This window comes from Bos javanicus, chromosome 28 (genome assembly GCF_032452875.1).
Source record: "Bos javanicus breed banteng chromosome 28, ARS-OSU_banteng_1.0, whole genome shotgun sequence".
Lineage (NCBI taxonomy): Eukaryota > Metazoa > Chordata > Mammalia > Artiodactyla > Bovidae > Bos > Bos javanicus.
This window is the reverse complement of record NC_083895.1, coordinates 13,870,200-13,898,121: the sequence shown is the minus strand read 5'-3', so window position 1 is coordinate 13,898,121 and position 27,922 is coordinate 13,870,200. Positions and strand designations below refer to the sequence as shown.

Here is a 27,922-nt window from a genome sequence, read left to right as displayed (position 1 = left end):
GGAAGCGTTTAGAAAGACTGTCTATACAGAGAAGATATTTCAAGATGACACTGATATCATGCCTGATTGTGCAAATTAATGAATTGACTTTAGAGATGAGAAGGCAGCCAGGCGCAAAATTCTGAGAGTAAAGTGAGATGAAGGCAGATATCCTCACTCTAAAGCATTACACCAAGGCTGAAACTGGCCCTTGGCCATGTGTATGAGTACATCCGAAGTATATTTAATCTTTGACTCTACAAAAACATCTTGAAACCAAGGAGCTCAAAAAGCCTTTCTTAGAAAGGCAGGAAGAGATGAAAGTATGATTATCCCTCATTCAACAGATGGGAAATAACCAGGCTCAGCCAACAGTCCAGGAGGTTAAAGGGATCAGAGTTTCTGAAGCTGACTTGAACTCTATTGTTAGATCCTGCAAATTTTCAAGAGAAACAAGAAACAGTTTGACTTGACTTTGCTTGGCCTTTTGGCCTGCAGAAATACTGAGGCAGCCTGACATTTCGGCTACAAATTTTGCAGCTGGGTAATAAGTGGGGTCTGGGAGACCTTACTATACTTGGTTCAGCTCCTGAGTGCCTTTTGAGATCAAGACAATAGAACTTATAATTAGCAAACCACCATAAGTCTCAAGAGTATGACACATGAATAGAATTCTTCCTTTTTCTCTTTCCCTGCATAGGAACATAAAAATAGAACAAGTAACTAGTATATTTGCACATCTACTCACACTCACTTAAAAAAAAATACACCGAGAGATGGAACTTGGCAAGAACAACGCCTACTATGAGATGAATCATTTTTGTTTTTCTCCTAATATTGAAGTTTCTTGCTGATATGAAAGAGTCAACCTAAACCTGTTAGAAAGGCATCAGTTCCAAACTGTTCTTTCCTTTTTATTCTCAGTGTAACAAATCCAGCTCAGGGTCTTATCACTTCTCCTGGGCCACAAGATATCTGCTCTGAGTTACTCTCCCTACTGATTCCTAATTTAAATCAACTCACCCTTGGATTCCAGGTAAACATTCTGAGACACCTCCCTGGTCATGTTAATTTCCCCCTCCAAAATAATATACGACTTACCATGAAAAGAGAAATTGGGAACTGAGCAATCAAGGTCCTTCAAAATCTGACCCATATCTACCTTCACCATTCATTTTTCTTTTCCAATCCTTTGTAATCTGGACTTCCCAAAGTAGATTTTTTTACCCTTCCTTTATGTGCTTTAGGCTTTTCTGGTTCTGTTTGTTCTCATGCTACTCCCTCCAAGAAAACTGCACTGCAACTGCCTTTCAAGATTCTATCTCCACCAAGGCCAGCCATAAAAATCTGTCTCAGAAGCCCTACTGGCATCCAACCAGATGCAACAGTCCCCTTCTCTGATCCTCCTTCGAAACTTTCCTTGACACTTGGTTGTTAAAGTTTGCCTTACTCTTTAAGTAAATGTGTCTCATTTTCTGTTGCTATGAAGGTAAAGCACAAAATGCTTAAGTGTATCTGTTATAAATCTAGATCATTTTTTGGCAATAGATTTTCTGGGATCTATATACAGAGGCCTCTGTCTCTAATGAGGGAATCAATTTCATCTCCTCCTCATCTGCAACCAGAGTCCACCTCTTTCCCTACAAAGAGGGAATGGCCTCTGTCAGTCACTGATACCAAGCATTATTATAAATGATCTAATTCAGCATCATATGCTACTTAGCCTCTCATCTTCAGATGAATCTGTGAAGTGTATTATGATAATTTCTACAGTGAACAAAATGCTGTCTTATGAATCACTTCATTTCATTTTCACAAGTCTGATATAGGATGATGTGGCTGTCCCATACTACTGAGGAGAAAAACGAGGCTCAATGAAGGTAAGTGCCTTGTCTGTAGAAATGCAAGTAGAAAAAACTTTTAGTGGTGGAAGGGAAAGCAGAAAGATGATCTCATATATCTGCAAGTTTATGCTGAGGATAAGACTGAGAAAGCAGAATGAAATAAAGAAAAATATCTAAAATGTATCAAAAGCTTACTCAAAGGGCTGGCACTACATAAAGACTTTGTATGTAACAATCTAATTAACTGTACATAATAGTATTTATGGGGTGCTTCTAACTACAGAGTACAGATGATAAAACAAGATCAGAAAATTAGCTTGCCCATGGTAGAACGGGGATTTGAATTCAGATCATATAGCATTAAACCACATTTCAAATGTCTATACGGAGAAGGCAATGGCAACCCACTCCAGTACTCTTGCCTGGAAAATCCCATGGATGGAGGAGCCTGGTAGGCTGCAATCCATGGGGTTGTGAAAAGTAGGACATGACTCAGTGACTTCACTTTCACTTTTCACTTTCATGCATTGGAGAAGGAAATGGCAACCCACTGGAGTGTTCTTGCCTGGAGAATCCCAGGGACAGCAGAGCCTGATGGGCTACCATATATGGGGTCGCACAGAGTCGGACACGACTGAAGTGACTTAGCAGCAGCGGCAGCAGCAAATGTTTATGCCAGTACTTTCCGAAATCTAATTTGTGATTTAATGTGAATTACTTGCAGAATTTGTTATCTACCAATTCTGATTCAGTGGGGATGATAGATAGGGGATCTGAGATGCTGCATATACAAGTTCCCAGGTGATGTTGATGAACAATGGATCACAGTTTGAGTACTAGTATCTCTATTCCTCTCAGAAAGTACTAGAGGTAGCAACTCGAGTCTCTGATGTTCCATTTCTGGGGACCAGCTGAGGGACAGAGAAAGAAGGATGGATAGAGCCTCTTGCCTCTGTCTTAGCCAAACCTACTGCTGAAGCTTCTCTGAATGTCCCTCCCTGTATCTTGTGCTATGCTCCTTGGCTTCCAGCTGAAACTCTTCCCTTCTTTGGCTTCTCATAAGAGTATTCTCATCTTGAAGCACATTAAACATGGCTTCAGATGATACTTAATGATATTCAGTACCATAATATTTTCTTGTCTGGAACACAATTCTATCTACTTACCTTACATGCATTTTATAATGCCCTGCCTTTATTCTTTGATTAGATATAACAACTCATATGAAAGTCCCTATCTGTATTTCCATCATGAAGCACTCTTTTGTATTACATTTGTTTGTAAGAAAATAAATAGAATGTGTTAGCTACTTTTTTTTCAGAGGAGGAAGATCTCCAACATAAGTCACACAAGTTGTAAATATGGTATTTATTCATCCATTTGTTCACCCATCATTTCCAGCAGCTATAGTGTACCAGCATTATGCTAGGTTTGCCCTCATGATTCTTGTGTTTCATTTGGAAATCAAAACCTAATGGATATATATTTTAATATATTATTTTTAAATTGCATGCATGATGCTACAAAACACAGTAATTTAATTAAATTTAGCTTACTTATTTTTAACTGTTCTAGTGTACTTGTTCAGATACTCTGATATAATGTGGTAATTAATGTCACTTCCCAATATAAAAACTCATTACAGTAACTGAGCCTCTGCAGATATTTGTTTTATAATGTGCCCATGCACACACACAATCTCCCCTCAACTTTAGTGAAGTGAAAATGAATCACTTTTTATTAAACTTATCAGCCTCAATGGAAAGGCTGGCCCTGGCCAGTAATCAGCCTTTAATTGGGTTCCATTCTGTTACAAAGTAAGTCCTAAAAACTGCCTTCAAATCACGAGTCTATTTCTCTCTCCCAATCTTCATTTGAAAATTCCCTGTCTCTGAAAATTTTCAGTTGTGGATGTGTCTGGTGGTGGAGGTAAAGTCAAATGCTATAAAGGACAATAGTGCATAGGAACCTGGAACATTAGGTCCATGAATCAAGGTAAATTGGAAGTGGTCAAACAGGAGAAGGCAAGAGGGAACATCAACATTTTAGGAATCAGTGAACTAAAAGGGACTGGAATGGGTGAATTTAATTCACATGACCACTACATGATCTACTACTGTGGGCAACAAAGATCCCTTAGAAGAAAAGGAGTGGCCCTCATAATCAACAAGAGTCAGAAATGCTGTAAAAGTGAAAGCTAGTCACACAGTCGTGTCTGACTCTTTGTGATACTTTGGACTGTAGCTTGCCCCGCTCCTCTGTCCATGGAATTCTCTAGGCAAGAGTACTGGAGTGTGTTGCATTTCCCAGTCCTTGGGTGAAATCTCAAAAACAACATAATGATCTCCGTTCCTTTCCAAGGCAAATCGTTCAATATCAGTAATCCAAGTCTATGCTGCAACTAGTAATGCTGAAGAACCTGAAGCTGAATGGATCCATGAAGACCTATAAGACCTTTTAGAAATAACATCAAAAAATTATGTCCTTTTCATCACAGGGGACTAGAATGCAAAAGTAGGACATCAAGAGATACATGGAATAACAGGAAAATTTGGCCTTGGAGTACAAATGAGGCAGGGCAAAGAATAACAAAGTTTTGCCAAGAGAACCTACTGGTCATAGCAAACACCCTCTTCCAACAACACAAAAGAAGACTCTACACATGGACATAACCAAATGATCAATACTGAAACCAGACTGATCATATTCTTTGCAGGTGAAGATACAGAAGTTCTATGCAGTCAGCAAAAACGAGACCAGCGGCTGACTGTGGCTCAGATGGTGAACTCCTTATTGCAAAATCCTGACTTAAATTGAAGAAAGTACAGAAAAACACAAAGCCATTAAGGTGTGACCTAAATCAAATCCCTTATGATTATACAGTGGAAGTGACAAATAGATTCAAGGGATTAGATCTGATAGACAGAGTGCCTGAAGAACTATGGACGGAGGTTCATAACATTGTACATGAGGTAGAGATCAAAACCTTCCCCAAGAAAAAGAACTGCAAAAAGGTAAAATGGTTGTTCAAGGAGGCCTTACAAATAGCTGAGAAAAGAAGAGAAGCAAAAGGCAAATGAGAAGAAGAAAGATATACCCATCTGAATGTAGAGTTCCAAAGAATAGCAAGGAGATATGAGAAAACGTTTCTAAGGGAATAATGAAAAGAAATAGAGGAAAACAACAGAATGGGAAAGACTGGACATCTCTTCAAGAAAATTAGAGATACCAAGGAAACATTTCATGCAAAGATGGGCTCAATAAAGGACAGAAGTGGTATGGACCTAAAAGAAGCATAAGATAATAAGAAGAGGTGGCAATAATACACAGAACTATACAAAAAAAGATCTTCATGACCCAGATTACCCACAATGGTATGATCACTCACTTAGAGCCAGAAATCCTACAGTGCGAAGTCAAGTGGGCCTTAGGAAGCATCACTACGAACAAAACTAATGGAGGTGATGGAATTCCATTTGAATTATTTCAAATCCTAAAAGAAGATGCTGTGAAAGTTCTGCACTCAATATGCCAGCAAATTTGGAAAACTCAGCAGTGGCCACAGGACTGGACAAGGTCAGTTTTCATTCCAATCCCAAAGAAAAGCAATGCCAAAGAATGTTCAAACTACTGCACAATTGCACTCATATCACATGCTAGCAAAGTAATGCTCAAAATTTTCCAAGTCAGGCTTCAACAGTACATGAGCCGAGAACTTCCAGATGTACAACCTGGATTTAGAGAAAGGAGAGGAACCAGAGATCAAATTGCCAACATCCACAAGATCATAGAAAAAGCAAGAGAATTCCAGGAAAACATCTACTTTTTTTTCATTGACTACACTAAAGCCTTTGGTTGTGTGGATTGCAACAAACTGTGGAAAATTCTTAAAGACATGAGAGTACCAGGGGTACTCTCTGGTACTCACTCCTGGGGTCCAGCCAGGGTACTCACTCCTGGGGTCCAGCCCTGGTTGGATCCAAGGATATCCTCAGGAGGACGGCTTTGGTGATTGAAAGGATAGATAAAAGGAGAAAGAGACAGAGGCTTGACCTGACTGGTTTACGTGGGAAACTAATAAAGTTCGTGACACCGAACTTGCTCTGACCACAGAGGCCGCAGGCGCCCTCTCGAATCACTGAAGATGCCCCACCTTAGGCACCTTGTCGAGTGGGTCTTAGAAGCCCAGGCAAGTAAGTGGTCTCAGAGAGCCCCCACGCTCCAAATCAGTCATCCTGAAGGAAGAACAGAGAAGAAAAGGAGAGAAAAGGAAGCAAGAACGACACGGGGAGACCAAGCCTGATGAGCAAGGCCCATAGCTTTATTTTCAAAGGGAGCTTATATACCTTAAGCTGTGCATAGACGATAATAGGGGGGTGTAAAATCATGCAAAGTCAGCAGTCTTTGATCCTTATCGAGACCAGGCTTTCTTTTCTGTAAACTTATCGTATACAAATAAATGCTTTACGTGATTTACATCATCTTCTGGCCAGAAGGCCTATTAACATTTTATGATTCTTTGTTCTGATAAAGGTTAGTTAACCAGAAAACTTGTTTTTTCTAAGAGTAATTATTTTAAAATTTGGCGCCATCCTTTGAAAGTGTTAAAGTTGCATTCCTATAGGGCAAAGGTGCAATGGGCTTACAACAAGGGAAGAATTTATTACTTTAAGGGTCTAAAGTTGTTAGCACCAAGGCCACTACTTATTTTTTCTATATACCAACTATATTAATTAATATACTCCCAAGGACACAATACAGGGGATGTGGAAACTTGGGAGCAAGCATTGGCTCAACAATGAAATCTACTAGTTCTATTCTAACAATTTCTAACTCCCCATACTATTTGAATATCTTAAGCTTCCCTTACCTCTCGAGGTTGGGAGGCTGTAAACAATCGTATGCGTAGCTGTAGGAGTCCGGGTAAACCTGTCAGGCAAGTCAGAGACCCATCTGAGGGGTCTGGATTGAAACATTCCTATTATGCCCAGGAGGCTAATTAACTAGAGCTCTAAGTTGATTTCCTTCAGAGAAAGGTGATCGGGGATAGCCCCGCGTTAATGTCAGAGGAGTTGGTGAAAGTCGTAAAATAGTAAAACAGACAGATTCTGGTTTTGGAGTAGATGCTCAAGCAGTTCCAGGGGGTCCCTTGAGTCCTGACTTGCCTTTGCATGTCAGGCCTCTCCACATGACCTTTGTCATGGGTAGGAACTCCCATGCTGGCTCCCGGCAGATCACCTTACCTGCCTCCTGGAAAACCTGTATGCAGGTCAAGATGCAACTGAACTGGACATGGAACAATGGACTGGTTCCAAATTGGGAAAGAAATCTGTCAAGGCTGTATATTGTCACCCGGTTTACTTAACTGATATTCAGAATACATAATGTGAAATGCCAGACTGGATGAAGCACAAGCTAGAATCAAGATTGCCAGGAGAAATATCAATAACCTCAGATATGCAGTGGAGAAGGCAATGGCACCCCACTCCAGTACTCTTGCTTGGAAAATCCCATGGACAGAGGAGCCTAGTAGGCTGCAGTCGGTGGGGTCACGAAGAGTCTGACACAACTGAGCGATTTCACTTTCACTTTTCACCTTCATGCACTGGAGAAGGAAACAGCAACCCACTCCAGTGTTCTTGCCTGGAGAATACCAGGGATGGGGGAGCCTGGTGGGCTGCTGTCTATGGGGTCACACAGAGTCAGACACGACTGAAGTGACTTAGCAGCAGCAGCAGCAGATATGCGGATGACACCAATCTTATGGTAGAAAGTGAAGTGGAACTAAGGAGCCTCTTGATGAAGGTGAAAGAGGAGAGTGAAAAAGCTGGTTTAAAAGTCAGCATTCAAAAAATGAAGATCATGGCATCCAGTCCCATCACTTCAGGGCAAATAAATGGGGAAATAATGGAAACAGTGACAGACTTTATCATTTTGGGCTCCAAAATCACTGCAGATAGTGACTGAAGCCATGAAATTAAAAGATGTTTGTTCCTTGGAAGAAAAGCTATGACAAACCTAGAAAGTAGATTAGAAAGCAGAGACATTACTTTGCCGACAAAGATCTGTCTAGTCAAAGCTATGGTTTTTCCAGTGGACATGTATGGATGTAAGACTTGGACTATAAAGAAAGCTGAGCACTAAAGAATTGATGCTTTTGAAGTGGAGTGTTGGAGAAGACTCTTGAGAGTCCCTTGGACTGCAAGGAGATCAAATCAGTCAATCCTAATGCAAATCAACCCTGATTACTTATTGGAAGGACTGATGCTGAAGCTCCAATACTTTGGCCACCTGATGCAAAGAGCTGATTCCCAAGAAAAGGCCCTGATGCTGGGAAAGATTGAAGATAGGAGGAGAAGGGGACAACAGAGGGCTAAATGGTTGGATGGCATTACTGACTTGATGGACATGAGTTTTAGCAAGCTCTGGGAGGTGGTGAAGGATAGGGAAGCCTGGCGTGATGCAGTCCATGGGGTTGCAAGGAGTCGGATGGACTGAGTGAACAACAAATCTCTGGTATCCTGATCTTCACTCACATTTCTTTTTTCTTTTATACTCGCTTGCTGTAACGCTGAGACCTTGTATGGCACATCTTTTCTATTCTCACAACAATCCCATATTACAGATGGAAAACAAAGTGTAGAGAGTGAAACAATAACCAACTTTGTGTAGGCAAAAATATATATATTCTACACAATTTACAGTGTCTCAATTATTCCTTATCCTGCCTATGAGTAGGGTCATCTTTAATCGCCATGTTGCACAAGAACCACTTGGGTAGAAAGGGCAAGTTTCTGATCCAAGTTGACGTAGCCAATTGGTGATGGAGCCTGGGTCCCAGCATCGGAGTCCAGTCTGGAGCCTGCGCTCTTACCCACCATCAGCTAACCCTATGGGGGTCCCAGAGCTGATAGAAAGTTTCAGATCCAGAACACAAAAATCTGTCTGAAAATAAAGCCCCTAAAGTTGGTCACCACGCACATGGCTTACTTTCTTCAGAGCCATCCTTCTCAACCTAAAGGACAGGCTTAAATCTGGAATTTATCTGAACTCAAGGGCACACAGAAAAGTAATAATGATTTGAGGATTGCTTCCTTTTCTGACCATCATCATCTGTATACTCACTGGCGTCTGTGCTCATGCATCTACCCAGGGCCAGCCCAGTTCACTGTTCTCATTCACACAAGGTCTTTACTCCTGGAGTGTCCCCACCTTTCCCATCCACTGTCAGTTTATCCTTCCTTCCTTCCTCAATTATTTGCATCATTTTATAAGTGGGCTATAAAATCTCTCATATTTAGAAAGTCCTCATTTGGTTTCAGGTCCTGCCCTCCTCTTTCTGGATGACAATCACTACCACACAATGCTTCCTCTTACAGTCGAGCTTGCCTACAAAGTCTGCTATACTATCTACCTCCACTTCCTCACCTCCAACTCTGTTTTTAACCCCATTTCATATCAGACTTATGTTTCTCTGACTCCTAATATTTATATACTAAACATTGTGCTACTCTTATTATCAAAGTACATTAAAATGCATATACAGCATGCTTTCACATAGGGCACCACACACACACACACACACACACACACACACCTTAAACCAAAAGATACTATGACTCATTAAGGCTGTGTATATTGATACTATGTATAAAATAGAAAACTAAGGAGAGCCTACCCTGTAACACAGAACTCTACTCAATGCTCTGTGGTGACTTAATCAAAAAGAGGAGATGTATGTATGCATATGGTTGATTCACTTTGCTGTACAGCAGAAACACAATATTGTAAAGGAAACTATTCCAATAAAAAGAAAACTGTGTATATACGCCAATTCTATAGCTCAATATTCTATATATCACAAATTTATGTATCAGTATTATCCTTTCCTCATGCTTGACACTGAAATTTTGCCCCGGAAGATTTTATACAAACTTATCATCAGGTTAGTATGAACTCTCCTCCTTTGCCAGCCGCCCCCGTGTTGGCCCCTCCACCATGGCTCACGAAAGGTCTCATCTATTGTGAATAGTCTACTAACTGGCTTCCATGTTCCTCCTCACACCTTGGTTTTTGCTCTACCTTGATAGCACGAGGTTGCCTTTTGCCTTCTCCTCTTCATATTTGCCCCTTTTCTGCTATCTCAGGCTTAAATGTTAGAGGGGAGAGGGCTGGCTCTATTCAGGGCCAATTCTAAGTGTACAATTGATGCATCCTACTGTTTATTCTTTTGTGGTCCACACCCTAGGGTTAGAAGGTCTCTCAAAACCACTTCCACATAAATGGCGCATCCTCCACCACAAAGAAGCTGGTAGTTTAAAGATGCACACATAACGGCCACACAGAATGAACAACCTCTAAGATCCTGGCTCTCTAGGAGAAGAGTGTTTTTCCTCTCATGGAGGAAAAACTAATTTAGACTTGGGGAGAAGAGGCTAAGAAGAGGTCTTCCCCACACACTCTGAAGGTCAATGGAAATTATCCTGTATAAGTCGTGATCCAGTAAAGGGAGGAGACACAAGTGAGCTCAGAAGAGGGGAGGAATTGATAAGAAATAAAGCTTAAAAATTAAGCAACAAAACACATCACATGCTAAGAAATCTAGGGGTTTTCTCCCTTTAAGTCAGTGAGGAGTCTGCTCACATCAAACAATCAAATAGTTATTATTTACTGAGAACTTACAATGTGCCATTTATTATTTTCACAACACTCCTGTGAGGCAGATGCTATTATTTTTTCCATTATACAAATAAGAAAACTGAGAGACACAGAAGTTAAGTAATGCTGAAGGTCAGACAGCTAGGAAGTGGCTCAATTTGAATTATAATGAGATTTTCATTTCAGAAAGGGAGAGGGATGCATTTAGTGTCTGGGTAGATCCTGCATAATGCACAGAAGGCTTGGACAGAGGCGCGGAGAAGTGGAATGGGGCAAGAGAAGCAGAGGAGTTAGGTTCCGCCATCCTGACTGGGGTCAAGGGTGAAAGCCCACAGAGTGGTCCAGTTGGATGCACAGATGCGGACTAGGGAAAAGATGTGTAGGCTCGAGGCAGAAGAGATCTGAGTCACTGGGCTGAAGACCATATCTTAATCATGGAAATTAAGTGAATTAGAAAGAAAAGAACTCCGAATAGAATTTTGGTGGAGGCAGGGAAGGGGGTTTGTACTTAAACAACAGACAGAAGGAAAAACAAAAAAAGAAAGAAAGAAAGGAAGGAAGGAAAGGAGGGAGGGAGAAAGAGAGAAAGACAAGGAGGGGAAAGGGGTACCAGGAGATTTAATCAGACTGAAATTCCTTGGAAAGCAAGGAAAGAGAGAATTTCAAAAAGGTCAGTGGGGAATAAAATTGGCAGAGAAGTCAAGAGAGTTAAGGCTCAAAAGTTCTTGGGGTTTATCAGCCAGAGGATCTCTGCTCATTTTGGCAACTGCAGTGCCAGTGAAGTGGTGGAATCAGAGGCCAAACTGCAGCTCTTTGAGGAGTGCTAGACACAAGGAAATTGAAAGATAGAACATGGTTAAAGAAGGTGAGAGACAGAGAAGGAGGAAGCCATAAAAATCAAAGGAAAACTTAGGCAGGGGTGCTGTTTCTTTTCCCTTTGCGACTTGAACCCATTTTCCATTTACATATGAAAGACAAATCTTCCAAAGAATTTCAAATCTTCATGAAAAAGTATGAAGACCCAAGAGACAGTCAACATAAAACTGATATAGGGAAGGAGGAAGGTCCAGACTTCATGCTGTCTTTTTAAATTTTTTTGATGTGGACCATTTTTAAAGTCTTTATTGAATTTGTTACAATACTGCTTCTATTTTATGTTTTGTTTTTTTGCCCATGAAGCATGTGGGATCTGAGTTCCCTGAAGAGGAACTGAACCCACACCCCTTGCATTTGAAGGTGAAGTCTTAACCACTGGACTGCCAGGAAAGTCCTCCTGCTGTTTTTTGAATCTATTCTTTCCTCTTGCTGACAGTTTCCTTTTTTGTCTCATATCACCCTCTTCTTGTAGAAGGGTCTCTATGCCCTTGAAGCCATATAAAAATGGTACATTTTCTTCCACCTTGGAATGTCATCGTTCCACATCATAAATGTTGTATCACTGTAAAAAAGTGATACACGGTAAAAAAGAATCAAGAATGTCAACAGGCTAAAGATATAGCCCATGCCAACTATGGAGTCATAATCTGGTATTTAAACTACTTGGTCTCATTACTTAAATCTGGCCTTACATGTTCAGTTCAGTTCAATTCAGTCTCTCAGTCGTGTCCGACTCTTTGTGACCCCATGAATCACAGAATACCAGGCCTCCCTGTCCATCACCATAACACTCACTAAAAAAATGCATGTAGCTTGTCATCAAAACTGCACTGCAAACTCTTCATGAGAGAAGCTGTGTATTAAAGTATTAATACAGATGATCTAAAATTTCATCTCAGGAACATGAAGCAGGAATTGAATAAGTATTCTGCTGAAAGGAAAACTGGACAGAGTTTGCAATCTTAGAATAATAAGAAACTGAGTAAATTGAATTTTCTTTTTTCTCCCCTAGGATATGCTGGAATGTAAATATAGCATGTCCACAGCTTTTGCCTTTGATCACATTATGAGATCTGTTTTTCTTTCCCCAAAGCATTCTTATATGTGCTTTGAATTGATCTCTTCTTATACTTGCATGCATGCTGCATGTTGTTTGATGTGAAGATTGAGCCTCTCATTTTCACATTACTTTCTACAATTTTCACTGTAAGCCTACGAGTTTCCTCATTTCTCTCCAAATGTAATTTAAACTATCCATGTTATGGAATGGTGTCTAAAACACTCTTTCTTTAAAAAGTATAAACTACTAACTTCAAATTTGGATTTTTACAAATCATCTCTATAACTTTACCTGGTCACTCCTAGTTTTCTATAACTACTCTTTTGTTACATTTTTTATAATTATCCCATAAGATTCATTTTTTAAAAATAAATCTAAAAATATTTAAGATATTTTTAGGTCCATATTCTGATACTCTTTCTGTTTATGTTCTGTGTCTTAAATACTACTTTGTGATATATTTTTGATCATCTGATCAATTTACTTTGATTTTTTTGCATTTTATTTCTTTTGCATATAGCATAACACACAAATGCTCTTTTTATTTAAAAATATTATCTGTAATTTTCTGTTTTATTTTGCTCTTGATTTGGATTTTCTATTTCTTTTAGTTCAAATGTTCCACTGAGAATTTAAGTATTTTTGTTTGTTTGTTTTAAGAAAAGGGGATTGTTTTCTTTTTGGGTCATTTCTGAAAATGAAATTGCTTTTTCATCAATTTCCATGTAATATATTAAAATCTTGCTAGAGAACTATTAGATTTTCTACCTTCACTTAAAGTGCCGTTTTAAACCTAACTGGAACATTCCATGTGTTGGGCAGTAGTACCCTGGTGTATAAGATCCACACTGGAGCCCTGAGACCCCTGTGTGGCTAGCAGGGCCTGAGTAGGGGGCCCCAGTCCTCAAGAGTCTGATAATGAGCCTCAAGTCTCAAGGCTGCAAGGATAATGGGGACTCCCAGTACCTGCTGCTCCTCTGAGATGCCCTAAGCACAGTTAGGGTAGCTTCTGCCACCCAAACATCGAACTGAGTGTCTAGCCAAAGAGTGAGCTGTTGGCTTGCAGGGACCAGGGGCTGTGAATGGAGGGACAGGTTGCCAAGGGACCTGGTACAGAATAGGGAGGTGTACCAGGAGCGGATCCAGGCTGGGGGTCTCCGATGAGGACAACTCTCCACAGCAGGCCCACATCTTTGTCTTCACCTAAAGCTGGTACTTGTGTTCAGTACCCACCCTGAGATCCAAGCAGGGACCCCTGGGCTTGTGCATTACAGTCTTGCTTCTCAGAGTGCAGTCAGTAACAGCAGCAGCTGGGTATGTGGCCGAAATGCAGAAGGGTAAGTTCACCTTAGCCCTTATGAACCAAAATCTGTATTTGAACAGGAGATTGCACACACATTTGTGCTTGAGAAGCACTGAGTCAGAGGAGCCATTCTGGCTTTTCTCTCGACATCACCCTTTGTAAGGGACATGGCCAAGGCAAACTGGCTTCCTTTCTGAACAGGCTTCATATACTCAGGTCCCCAGAAACCTTTGTCCAAAGGCCCAAGTCTACTCACTTCTAGGGTACACAGTGGGTCTTCACCAGATACATCCTCCCCTGCATCCAGGACCGAGCAGGTGGTCAAGGAACCACTGTGACACAGTGGGAGCAGGTGGGTAGGGCTTCCAGGCTGAATGTTCATGTAAGGCACTGTAGGAGCAGAAAAGAGTCGGGGGTTGTGTGTGTGTGGAGGGGGAGGGGGGGGTGGATCCAGGGCCTCCAATTATACTTTAGCTCCTGGTCCCTTAGACAGGGTTGAGGCTACTTCTGTTCATTTATACCTGATATACCCTTCTAGTGGGGTCCTAAGCAATGGGCAGGGTGAGGCTATAAAAGAATATTTGATTTGTTTTATAATTTAAAATATTTGATATGAAATGTTAGGTTGGATTCCAGAATCATTTGCCTTGTCCTAAGAAATTTCAACATTACAGTTTTCAGTGAAAGAATATAATAGCTGTCATATTCTTTAGGTGTAATTTCAATCCAAGGAACCTTCTGAATGGCTATGAAAATCAGTTTTAGACTTTTTATCATCTCATTTTTCTTACAAAGCACCCCACAGATAGCAACTATGAAGACTTTGGAGAGACAACTGATTTAAAATTATAAATACAAGTCATCATGTCTAACATAGTATCTTATAATGAAAAGTTACTTGTGAATTTATGGTTTTCATTAAAACGTTTGACAATATTCCATTTGGAAATTCAATACTTATTCTTATTTCCAAACTTTGTATTTTTTATTCTTCTCTTTAAAATTTATTTTTCTGAAATATAGTTGATTTATAAGATGTTAATTTCTGCTGTACAGCAAAGTGATTCAGTTATACATATATATACATTCTTTTTCATATTCTTTTCTACTATGGTTTATCACAGGATTTTGAATATAGTTCCCTGTGGTATACAGTAAGACCTTATTGTTTATCTATTCTTTATATAATAGTTTGCATCCGTTAACCCCAAATTCCCATTCTATCCCTCCCCCATTGACCTTGGCACCCATAAGTATGTTCTCTATGTCCTTAAGTCTGTTTCTGTTTCATTAATTTCTCTTCACTTAATACCAAGTATATGTATTGAATTTTTTTCAAAAAAGTCCATACGGATGTCCTCAAATCCTAACTAATTTACCCATGTACCTATCATACAAATATCACATCAGCATAATTAAGTGAAAAAAGGTGAGAAGCATGTATACTCAGCTAGACAAAAGCAAAGGGACCCAAAACAGGCAGAGTGGAGAAGGATACTCCTTTCCATCACATACAGTGTCTCTGGGTCCCAAATGTCTATCATTTCTGACTTTTATTAAAAGTTTATCATTTTATAAAGTGGATTTCCTTCCTTTGTAAAATTTTTCAAAGATTTTTCCCCCTCAACAGATCAGCTTCAAACTTTTTAAAACACTTTCCTAACATACAATTATCATCTTCCAAAGATCCAAAAGTACTGTCAATGTGACTGAAATCAGAATGTAAATATTTTATAAACAGCTGTCAAATCTCAATCAGCAGAAAACAAAAAGCCCCCAAATTGCTGTAATCTAACCACAAGGCTACATCATTTAATTGACAGATAAGACATTTTTCGAGCTTCGGTTTTCCCATCAGCATTTTAACACATTTGCATAGTGCGCCATCCTGGATTGTCCCTGTGACAACTGACTGGAAGATGGGATAACTGAAGCTCTCTAAGGGAGAAGCTTAGCACAGTAACTGAATTCAGTTTCGTGGAACATTTTTCTTTTTTTTTTTTCAGGTGTACACCAACATGATTCAGTTATTTATATTATATATATATATATATATATTAGACTATTTTCCTTTATAAGTCATTACAAAAAATTATTTTATTTCTTTTTTAAATTTAAATTTATTTATTTTAATTAGAGGCTAATTACTTTACAATACTGTATTGGTTTTGCCATACATCAACATGAATCTGCCACGGGTGTACACGTGTTCCCAATCCTGAACCCCCCTCCCACCTCCCTCCCCATACCATCCCTCTGGGTCATCCCATGGAACATTTTTCATACTCACTGTATTTGGAATTTCAGTCACTAACAGGGACTAAATCTTGGCATCAAGGGAATATTATCATGACCATAAAAAAAAAAGGCAAACTTTCAGCAGTTTGATAATTTATTATTTCATTCCGTTGGGTCTTCATTCAACAAAGATTTCTAATCATCCATGTACCAGGCTTAACTAATAAATCTATGCAAGACCCAAAGCACTGGGCTCTTTCACCCATTACAACTGATAAGAAATGCCACCAGTGGGCTTCCCTGGGGGCTCAGTGGTAAAGAATTCACCTGTCAATGCAGGAAATACGGGTTTGATCCCTGATCTGGGAAGATCCCACATGCCATGGAGCAACTAAGCCCATGTGCCACAATTACTGAGCCTGTGCTCAGCATGGGGGCCACAACTAGGAAGCCCAAGTGCTGCAACTCCCTAAAGCCTGCGCTCCAAGAGAAGCCACCGCAATGAGAAGCCCATGCACCGCAACTAGAGAGGAGTCCCTACTCACCCAAACTAGAGAAAAGCCCACACAGCAACGAAGACCCAGCATGGCCAAAGTAAATAAATAAATAAAATTATTTTTTAAAAAGGCAATGTCACTAGTGAAAATACCATAAATGCTCCCTCCAAATGATTTACTGCTATTTTCTGTGTTTACTGCTATCTGTCCCCTTTCCCAGAATTTGTTTTTTCATGTTTTCCTCTACTTTTCTCTCCCCATCCCACCCACCATCTAAAGCAATAAGCCTTTCGGGGACATCTATAAGCACTGCTTATTTTTTTGTTTGTTTTGAGATATTTTACCTGAGGCATTTTCTGACTCTATATTAATTCATTAAATAAATATTTACTAAGTTTCTTGCATGAAACAGGCATCTTTAGAGATACTGTAGTTCACACAGTGAGGAAGAGACTAGGGAATCCCTGCCCTCAAGGAGCTTAGACCATAAAATAAACCATAAACACATGTGAGATTTCTTCATGACTTTCCTAAATCCCTCAAGCTACACAAATAAGTATTTTTCCCATATGGGAATATTTTAATGTGCCTTAAAAATAAAACTCCTAGTTTTTAAAAGGAATTAAATTTTGGTAGCTGGAACAGTGCTCATTTACAGAGACTAGGTAGTTGGATTCTTATGGTGGCTCGGCGGTAAAGAATCCGCCTGCAATTCAGGAGACGAGGTAGGAGCCTAGGGTTGAATCCCTGGGTCAAGAAGATCTCATGGAGAAGGAAATAGCAACCCACTTCAGTATTCTTGTGTGGGAAATCCCATGGGCAGAGGAGCCTGGTGGACCTCAGTCCTTATAGTTGCAAAGAGTCCCACATGACTGAGCATGCACAAGCACGAGAACACAGAATAACAAGCCCTAATCCGGGTTCCCCTGGACACTAGTCTTGCACGGTAAACGGATTTTGTGTGGGAAGAATAGAAGCCAGGAGACCATCAGGAAGCTTACACAGTTGTCCCAGCAAGACTGAATGATAATCAGGGTGGTAACAGAATAAAAAGAAATTAAGAGTTTCAGGATGTATTTAAAATAAAGAACAGTAACAGGAAAATAGCTGATAACTCTTTAGTTCCATGGCCATAAAGGGAAAAGTTGACTTTAGTACACATAGCACTTCCCTGCATTAGCAATGGACAGCCAAAAGGCAAGTTATTATTTTATATTAAGAGAGTACCAGTACACTCTCCACTTACAAATAAAAAACAAAGGTCCAGAGAGGTGAAATAGCCTTTAAGTTTTAAGCCTTCAAGAGCTGCTGTCACCTGCATTTCCCATTTCCTATTTTCCAGCCCAGGGACTTTTCCATTAACCAGCACCTCCTTCCTCCGACTCAGCTCAGTACCTTATTCAATATCTTGCATGACTTTCTTTGGAAAGGGATTTTATTATATAATTTATCTTTAATCCATATTTTTTTCTGAGCCTAATGAATGTAAAGTATATAATATCAGGATTATAGTTTAAAAGCTTAGTTTTGGTAGCCATACTTGCACCATTACTCCTAAACCTTTATTTTAAAAGAACAAAAAGCCAAAGAAGAAACTTGGAATTAGTATTTCCTTTATCTGCTTTCACAAGCAATTTCAATTCATCCTGAGTCCCCCAAACCAGATTTTTCCCTTTTCTATATATGGAATAGCCTTGGTTCACTTTGTTTTATAAATGGAATAATTTAGTGGAATGTCTGTGTTACTGAAGAACATTCAAAGGATTAGTGTATTAACAATCCCACAGCAATAGTATAGGCTCCTGGCATCATAATGTGAGGACCAGCATTAAGGTAGCAGAGTACAGGGAAGGGCATCTGACATGTCCAAGATCAAACCTTGCCTTTGACACTAAAGTTCTTAACATCTCAAAGCATCAGTTTCCTCATTGTAAAATGGGGATCATAATACTTAACCCTGATGGCACTATTTGTGAAGACTAAATAAGGTATAGAAATACGCCCAGCATCTTGACCAGATATGAATGCTAGAACCAGCTAATTCTCCATTTAGATTTGAGTATCACAAGACCTAACAACCTTGTTGAAGTTCAATATTTGTCTCATGCAATAAGAAATCTAATGGCATTTTTAAAACCCTTATGTTACTACAGTTAAGACACAAACAAGCTTTTGAAATAAAATCAACTTATCTCATATTTCAACAAATGCCTTCATTGTAATTTTGAATCTGATGAGCAAATAAGTAAAAAAAAAAAAAGCATCTTTATTAAGATACATAGAACTGAGCATGCATGTATATTTACATTAAGATGTACACTGTAATGATTATAAATTGTATTAAAAAGCATCAAACAGAATTCCTATTCCTCCTTAATCTCTTCTCATAGATCAAGCCCATAAGCCCCCCTTTTAAAGCAAAGATTTCAACTCATGAAAGGATCTTACCTTATAGTACCTTAGTGGAAGTTCTCAATGTCATTTATTCCGCCTCTAATTAGCACACAGGTGCTAGAAGAGAATAAGAAAATGGAGCTCACACAAAGCCAGGATCCTGGAGAAGGGAAAGTCAACTATTACACACAATGATTTGAAGAAATATAAGAAAACTACAACATTTCGTAGAAAGTGATTTCATATATCATGACACAGGTGGTCAGAGAGTTAAGGAACCTGTTATTGACAAAGGAAACCTACATATTGAACTTTGGGTGAAAGGCTTTCTACAGTTTCACCTCTCATACCTGCCAAAGCTCCAGACACAAAGAAAGGCATCAAGTAAGAAGGAAACAAAAGAAGTTGCTTATCCCTTATTCTATGTGTTAGCGATGGTATCTTACTTTTCAGTAAATCAGTCACACTGTCTACTTAGAAGTTCTAGTCCACTATCTTCTTCCAGACACTATTGGGAGTATATACATACTATTATCTTATGACTAGCTAAATTCTAACACAGAGATAGAACCAAATCTTTATAAACTGAACTATAATTGACATACAATATCCCATTAGTTTCAGGTGTACAACAGTGATTCGCTATTTGTACACATTATGAAATGATCACTGCCATTAAACCTAGATACCATCTGTCACGGTATCTAGAATTGGTACCATGGTATCTAGAATCTATGCTTTTGAACTGTGGTTTTGGACTCTTGAGAGTCCCTTGTACTGCAAGGAGATCCAACCAGTTCATCCTAAAGGAAATCAGTCCTGAATATTCATTGGGAGGACTGATGCTGAAGTTGAAACTCCAATACTTTGGCCACGTGATGCAAAGAACTAACTCATTGGAAAAGACCGTGATGCTGGGAAAGATTGAAGGTGGGAGGAGAAGGGGACAGAGGATGAGATTGTTGGATGGCATCACCGACTCAATGGACATGAGTTTGATAAACTCCGGGAGTTGGTGATGGACAGGGAGGCCTGGCATGCTGCCGTTCATGGGGTCGCAAAAAGTCTGACAGGACTGAGAGACTGAAGTGAACTGAAATGAACCATCTGTCACGGTACAAAGTTGTTACAATATTATTGGTTGTATTCCCTATGCTGTGCATTGTATCAATGTGACTTATTATTTTACAATTGGAATTTTTAAACTCTTAATCTCCTTCACTTATTTCATCTGTTTTCCCATCTCTCTCCCCTCTTGTAGCCATCAATTTGTCTTCTGTATCTATGAGTCTATTTTATTTTGTCCATTTACTTGCTTTTTATACTCCACATATAAGTGAAATCATACGGTATTTATTTTATTCCCTCTGGCTTATTTCCCTTAGCATAATACCCTCTGCTGCTGCTGCTAAGTCGCTTCAGTCGTGTCCAACTCTGTGTGATCCCAGAGATGATAGCCCACCAGGCTCCCCCGTCCCTGGGATTCTCCAGGCAAGAACACTGGAGTGGGTTCCCATTTCCTTCTCCATAATACCCTCTAGGTCTACACATGTTGTTACAAATGACAAGATTTCATTCCTTTTTATGGTTAACATTCCAGAATATTGCATCTTCTTTATCCACTCTTTTATCAAGACACAGTTCAATTGCATCTATATCTTGGAGACTGCAAATAATAGGGGAACATATATCTTTTAAAATTAGTGTTTTTGTTTTCTCTGGCTAAATATCCAGAAGTGCAATTGCTGGATCATACGGTAGTTCTATTTTTAATTTTTTGAGGAACCTCCATACTGTTTTCCATAGTGGTTGCAATTTATATTCCAAGCAACAGGGTACTAGGGTTCCTTTTTCTACTCATTCTTGCCAACACTTGTTATTTCCTGTCTTTTTGATAACAGTTATTCTGACAGGCATTAGGTCGTATTATAGGTTTTTTTTTTTTTAATGTGGACTATTTACTTACTTTTGACTGCACTGGGTCTTTGATGCTGTGTGTGGGCTCTCTCTAGCTGTGGTGAGTGGGGGCTACTCTCTAGTACAGTACACACACAGACTTCTCATTGCAGCAGCTTCTCTTGTTGCAGAACACAGGCTCTAGAGTGCACAGGCTTCAATAGTTGTGGTGCATGGACTCGGTAGATGCAGCTTGCAGGCTCCAGAGCATGGGCTCAGTAGTTGTGACACACAGACTTTGTTGCCCCACGGCATGGGGGATCTTCTCAGACCAGGGATTGAACTGATGGCCTCTGCATTGCAAGGTAGATTCTTAACCACTGGACCAACAGGGAAGTGCCTCACTGTAGTTTTGATTTGCATATTTACCTGATAACTAGTCATGCTGAGCATCTTTAGGTGGCTACCTGTATATTTGTAAAATATACATTTGTAAAAATGTCTCATCAGGTCTTCTGTCCATTTCCTAATCAGATTACTTTTTTTTTTGACATTTAGTGGTATGAGTTTTTAAAACATATTTTGGATTTCAGTCCCTTATCAGATATACTGTTTGCAAATATCTTGGGATATAATCAAATCTGAAAGAAAATCTCATAACCCCATTTTGGACACTGATATTTATAATTTTAAAGAGCACAGAGCCTAAGAATTGGGCCCTGAATCTTAGAAAAGCATCTCTCTTAGAAAGTTGGCCGAGAGAAAGAAAAAGGCACCAAGTTTCATGAGAGGAGAAGGAGGGAAATCTGTTCTTGTGAGGGATGTCCTTGAGGGTAGAGCATCCATCCAGAAGGAACAGTAAGCACCAGAGGAGAATTTGAGGATGAAACCTGACAAGATATTATTGGATTTTTAAAAGGAGGACCTTGCAGTTTCCTGAGAGGTGAAGGTTAAGTCAGATGACCAGAGGATGAGAAGAGGCTGCAAGGTGAGAGGTAGAGGGATTCTAGGGGCATGTGTGGAGGGATTTCCTCAGCAAGGATGAGAGAAGCTCTTCTGAGACTGTGCAACAGGATAATCCGAGAGATGGAGGAAAGCTTGATTAATAATTTAGAGATAGGTTTGTATCTCACATGTCTTTTTAAAAAAGTATCAATTTGCAAAGGACTGGGGAAAAAGAAAAGAAAAAAAGCCATTGGTCCTTCATAGTTTGAGAAGCACTATTTTAAAGAACATCAGCCACTTTGCCAGCTCAGCATCCCTCCCCTTTTAGGGCATCTCCCTCTGCTATGGCTCCCAGTGCTGAAACTATCCATCAAAGGACCCTCTCCTACTTCGGCAAAAGGAGGGCACCTGACCCAAGGGAGGCCTCTTAGATTGCTCTTCTTTTGGGAGCCCCAGTCAGAGAAACGTGTCCTAAGGAAAGCAATGGTAGAAGCTAATCTTTAATGAGACCCATTCACTTTATGCATGGGGAGACTGAGGCTAGTGAGTCAGTGAGCAGAGGTCACTTGAGTCCAGGCTATCTTTCCCACTAACAGCTCTGCTATTTAGATTCTGGCATCTCTTTAGGAAACAGTATCTCTACAATGGGAACTTCATGAGAAAATTCAGTAGTATAGTAACACACTCATTCCTACTAGAGGAAGTGATGGGTAAGTCTTCAAACAAGGAAAACCAATCTTGCTGCCAAAAATGCAATCCATAAGAGTCTAAAATAAAGAAAGTATAATCAAGGAATATGGAGGCCTCTTTAATACTGCTTTCTGTTTTTCCTCTGAAAACAGACATTTTTCTGCTGTATGGGACATACCAGTGAGCCTGGAATTCATATTTCACCATAGATTCTTCTTTGAATCTAATGGGCCAAAAGGCAAGTACTCTTTGAGTTCCACTGAGGCATGGGCCAGTCTTATAGTAACTTACTAAGTGTCTTGCACACAGTAGTTTCTCAGTAAGTCTTTGTTACATGGGTTTTATCATTAAAACTAATAAATATCCAGAACACACTTGCCTAATTTACAATTAGGGGTCCCAACATGCCTACATATTGAGATTCACATCATTTAAAGTACGTAAATACATATCTCTCAATAATAAAAATTAAGTTGCATGATTAATAACCAAAAGAAACAAACATCATTCAATCACTAAGGTATCTACTAATAAGAAGACCTTCTGTGCTAAATGAACCAGAGAACAATAAATAAGATTGAACACCCTGAGGTTTACCTAAGTTTCTCTAGTATTAGATTGAGCAAGTATTCATTTTGAAAACCAGCAAGGGAACTGGCTTTCACCCTGGCTTCACATTCACTCTATTGCAAATTAATTGTATATGACATTCATGAAGGAATAAGCTTCAAATCTCTTAGTATAAATGACAGGCTCTTTTGAATGCTAGCAAACATGGCTTAAAAGGTTTCATAATCAAAATATGATTGGTGATTCCAGAGACTGTCGTCGTAATTATGCAGTGAGCTAAATAATTTGGAAAACAAAGAAAGAGACAGAATAATAATTATGGAAGACCAGGTGTCAGGCTCTTTTAATAGGTCAACAAAACATGACCTTGATTTAGGATGTATATAGAGAATGGTAGGCTATTTTGATAGTATCTTTAAAGTACCAGTTTCTTTCTATCAGCTTATCAGGTGTTTCTCGAACACAGACTCTGAGAAGACCGCTCAACGAGGTAGTAGTTTTGGAGGCTTAATATGATACTTTGAGCTGTTCCATTTCCTTAAAATTTTTTCAAAAATCAGATTTCCCTATTTTCTAATTATTTTGAATGTGTATATTCTCCTATGCCTAGGAAGATGCAAAGCATCTTAATGGATATTTTGCAATCTAAGTGGATGATAAATGAATCTGTAGCCCTCTAATTTGGACAGCATTATACCTGCTCACAGTTTTGAAACAAATAAGCTTAACTAATTAACTTCTAGAATTTGGATGAAATTAAAGCCGAAACTCTCAGAGAAGACCTAGAATATTTCCCCACTTAATTTCACAATATCTTTATTTGAAGACCAAATAACAAGGGCTTTGACAAAATTGAGCCTAACAATTTGTTTCATGGGAATAGGATAAATATAGTTTCAAAATGTAGATATTATGCTAGGTCTGGTTTGCATTCAGTATTCATGAAAAAACAGCATTCACTAAATATCGCTGTTCATTCAGATTTATATTCTGATTTGTTTCCTTCAGAGCTCTTCTCACTTTAGCCAGCCCATCACATCCAGAGAGAGAGAGAGAGAGGACTAATGAAAAGATGCAACAGTTCTTATGAGTAAAATTATTCATTCCTTTGTAACTGAAGGAAAACAAAAATAACAGCAGGTGAAACAGGTTAAGAGAACAAGTTGTTTCTAGTGCACCAGACTTGTTATGTTTCCCATTTGCAGAGGAGCTTCAGGGATCAAATAACTGTCTCTAAGTTGACCAATAAGAAACAGGTAAAATTGATATACAAAAGCTTGGATCTTTTCCATTTTATATTCCACTCAACAATAGAATCAATATTAACAACAACAGCAACAACAAATATTTACTGAATGATTGCCATATTCCAGGTGCTATTCCAAGGCCTTGACATACATCCAATCATTTCATCTTCACAGCCCTATTGTTACTTGCATTTTATAGATAAAGAAACAGATATCTGCTTGCTTGCTCTGTGTAGAACCACAGCTCTACAGAGATTATTGAGACAAAAACTTGGTGCTGAGTCATCTTTTGCCATCTACATTCCTTCGCCTTTGTCCATCCTTATTTTAGTCATCCAAGTAAATTAATGTTTACTTATTAACACAACTCCTGGTTTGAATGCTAGAGGTTCCTTTGGCTTATTATTTTCTACAAGGATTGTGAAAAGAGGTTTAGCTGTTTTGATTAATGGGCATTACAGCAGCACAAGAGTTTTTGGTGGATATCAAGTGCTCTAAAATAGGCTCTACCTGGGTATTCCAGGCAGCACAACACTGTGGAAGGGGCGAAGGCAAATGAGAATGGCATTGCAGAGAAAGAAAAGCACTCACTTTGGCAGTTTTTTTTTTTTTTTTTTAAATCAATGAGTGCTGTGTCACCCTTCACTGAAGCTTGTGAGTGAAGACTGTTCCTGCCACATTAGAAAACAAAGGATGTTGTGGCCATCAGGCCATCGGCCACTTCAGCTGCCCCTTAACAGTGTAACCTGAGGGGATTCAGGAAGAAGAAAAGCAGAACACTAGTGTGAAATAGTTATGGTTCATATCAAAGGAATTATTTTAATAAGCTCAGACTCTTGCAACTTCCTATACATAGAAGAGTGCTAAATTCATTACCTAGAGATGTGTATTTCTCTTTAATTAACTATAATCATTTGATGTTCTGAGTATCGAGTTACTTTCAAAAAACGCCTTTGTATCCTGACTCCTCCGTTACCTCTTCAGAGCAGTCCAACAATGGCTGTCTCCTGGGCGGAAGTCCTCCGTATGTCTGCCCACCAAAACAGAATTCTCAGCTTTTAGACAGTGCATTGCTTTCAGCTGACAAATGTCTGAGGAGACACTACAAACCCAGAAGAATGGCCACTGAGCTAGGCTGGGCTGATGGACAGCACAGTATCAGAAGTCTTCTGGGTAGGTTCCATATTTGTTATCAAGATGGTAGCCAACTTGTTGGCTCATATAAGCTGATAAGCCCTCAGCCAGTGATTGGAAGCATGGGCAAAGTTCAGTATTCTGGGGTAAGTGGACTGGTTAATAGTGTAGCAGGTCAGATTATTAAATCTCTTACCTTCGGAGGAGGTGTGCTGGGGTGGGGGGTAGGTGGCATCTACGTTTAAGAATGAGGAGAGCAAAACAGGATCTGAAGAAGTTAAACTAAAGACTGTCTCTTGCCAAGACCTACTCCAGATCTCTTGAGTGTTCTCCCAGAAGCCACTAACAGAGGAATGAGTCCCATTTAATGCACAGAGACTGGGTAGGCCTGAGACTTGCAAGATGATAGCTTTAAATTCTTACAAGTCCCTGAGCCTGAGGCCTACAGGAGTGGATACTGAGACTCTTATAAAGTCTCATTACACCAAGAGTTCAAGAAATTCAAGGCAGTATCAAATGACAATTAAGTGGAAAGTATTGTTTTCCGTTTCAGTTTTGGCAGAGAGTCTTAATGGGAGAAGAAAATGTTACCCTCATTTGTAGAAAAGGACCACTTGTCAATCCAATTTCAGCAAACCTAATCTCATACTGCTGAGATAAAAGTTGGAGGCTGAATTCAACTTGATACACAAAACAGGGTGAAGAGTATTACTCAAACTTTGTAATTTCACTTTTTGTCCTATGGACATAGAAAAGTGACTAAAAGGAATTTCACCAATAATATTAATGTTTGTTTGTTGGTTCTTTCTGTAATTAGATGTAATTTCTGTGTTCTTCTATATTTTGATTTTTTTATAAATCAGAAAAAAGTATTAGCAACCAACTAATACTTCTATCAGATCAGATCAGATCATACTTCTATAGTGGCAGGTAAATAATAGAAACTGATGACTTCTAACATCTGAGATTTAAACAGTTCTTTCTGCACTAAAGCTGTTTTAAAAGGAAAAGTTTTTAAAAGACATATTTTTAAACATAACTCTTTAGAAAGATATATGCATATATTCTGCATAAAATGTTAAAGACTTTTTAACAATTTAACAAAATAATGCATGCCTTTATAAAATTAGACTTTAAAGATTATGACTGCTGGCTGGAAAAGGCAGTTAAATGTCACTTAAATTTACTGCTTTTACTAAAAGATGGAGCGAAAACTTAGAAAGCAGAAACTTAGCATAAAATGAAACATATACAACTTTAGTATCCTATAGTATCCCAGGCCTACTTTTCTCCCTGTTATGGACTGAATTGTGTCTTCCTCAAAGTAATAGGTTAAAGCTGTAAGTCCCAATGTGATTTAAACAGGATCTTAAGGTTGCGGCTGTAATTCAACAAGAATGATGTCCTTGTAAGAAGAAGTACCTGAGTGCACTTGAGAACATGTGCTCTCCCTTCCCCTCCCACCCCAAACCCCATCCATACAAAAAAGGCCACAGGACACACTGACAAGGCACTGTCTGCAAGCCAAGGACAGAGGCCTCCCAGAAACTGACTCTGATGGCACGTTGATCTTGACCCATCAGGCTCCAGAACTAGGAAAGAAGAAATGTGTGTAGTTAAGCTACCTAGTCTGGCATTTTGTTATACCAACCCTAGACTAGTACATTCCCAATGTTATATTCAATTCTACAGTGAACAAAAGCCTACAGATTATGTTGAGCTTTATCTGTAGTTTTGGCTTCTACCTTTCCTTAAAACTCATAAATTTATAGAATGTTTAAGCTGAAAAAAAAAGAATCACTTAGCCCAGGTCCTACCATTTCTGAATTTTGTCCTTGGTTTCCAAGTGGTGAATTTAAAATGAAATATGACCTTTGAGTAAAACATGTATGATGCCAAAAGAGAAATATCCCTCTTTGCTAACTAACACCCTTCAGTATAAGGATAAAAATCAAATGAGGACATTCCAAAACCATAGCTCCTTTCATAATACAATTAATTTGAAGGCAATTCATATCACTGGATATTGTGTAGGAACTATTATATCTTTAATTCAAAGAATGAAGGTTATTTATTACATATGATTCACCACAATATTAAATTGGTAAGATAGGGTGATCAAAAAGTAGTTAATCTGTATAACTGGTAGAAACGAGGTAGGAAGAAAAGCCATAGGTTACAAACTTACACTTTTTCTTTTATCCAGAGAAATTATTAATTTTTACCTTTTTATTCATAGTGGAGACAGAGTTATGTATGAGTTGATATATGCATTTGTGGATAAGCTTAGAGATCAACTTATTTCTAATGCTAAAGTACCTATGTTAACAGAGTGGGAAGAATACTAAGGAGAAGGAAGCTGTTTTGCTCACCCTGGTTCTGTCATTAATTTTTTTGTTCTTACAGCTCAATCTCTGTCAGCCTGAATTCTAGGCTGCCTAGCAACTTAGAAGCAGAATTAAATGACTATCCTTGTATAATAATACATAATAAAATAGTTTCTTTCTAAGTAATAAAGCTCATTTAATAAATGAAACAATACTCAAGTTACATAAAAGAAAAAAATGATTTTATTTCCTCTCATTCTCACT

General features: G+C 39.0%; 1 protein-coding gene across 6 annotated transcripts in view; it reads right to left on the bottom strand.

The window, feature by feature from the left end:
• The window catches only part of CHRM3 (cholinergic receptor muscarinic 3), a 559,389-nt gene that overhangs the window by 289,503 nt on the left and 241,964 nt on the right, over window positions 1–27,922 (bottom strand). For 4 of the 6 annotated variants that reach the window (XM_061404943.1, XM_061404945.1, XM_061404946.1 and 1 more), the window contains one exon: window positions 18,904–19,009. The exons of 1 other annotated variant lie outside the window; for it this stretch is intronic. The gene's annotated coding sequence lies outside the window, so the exon portion shown is untranslated. The remainder of the gene's footprint in view (window positions 1–18,903; window positions 19,010–27,922) is intronic. One more of the 6 variants, XM_061404948.1, reaches the window with a different exon arrangement.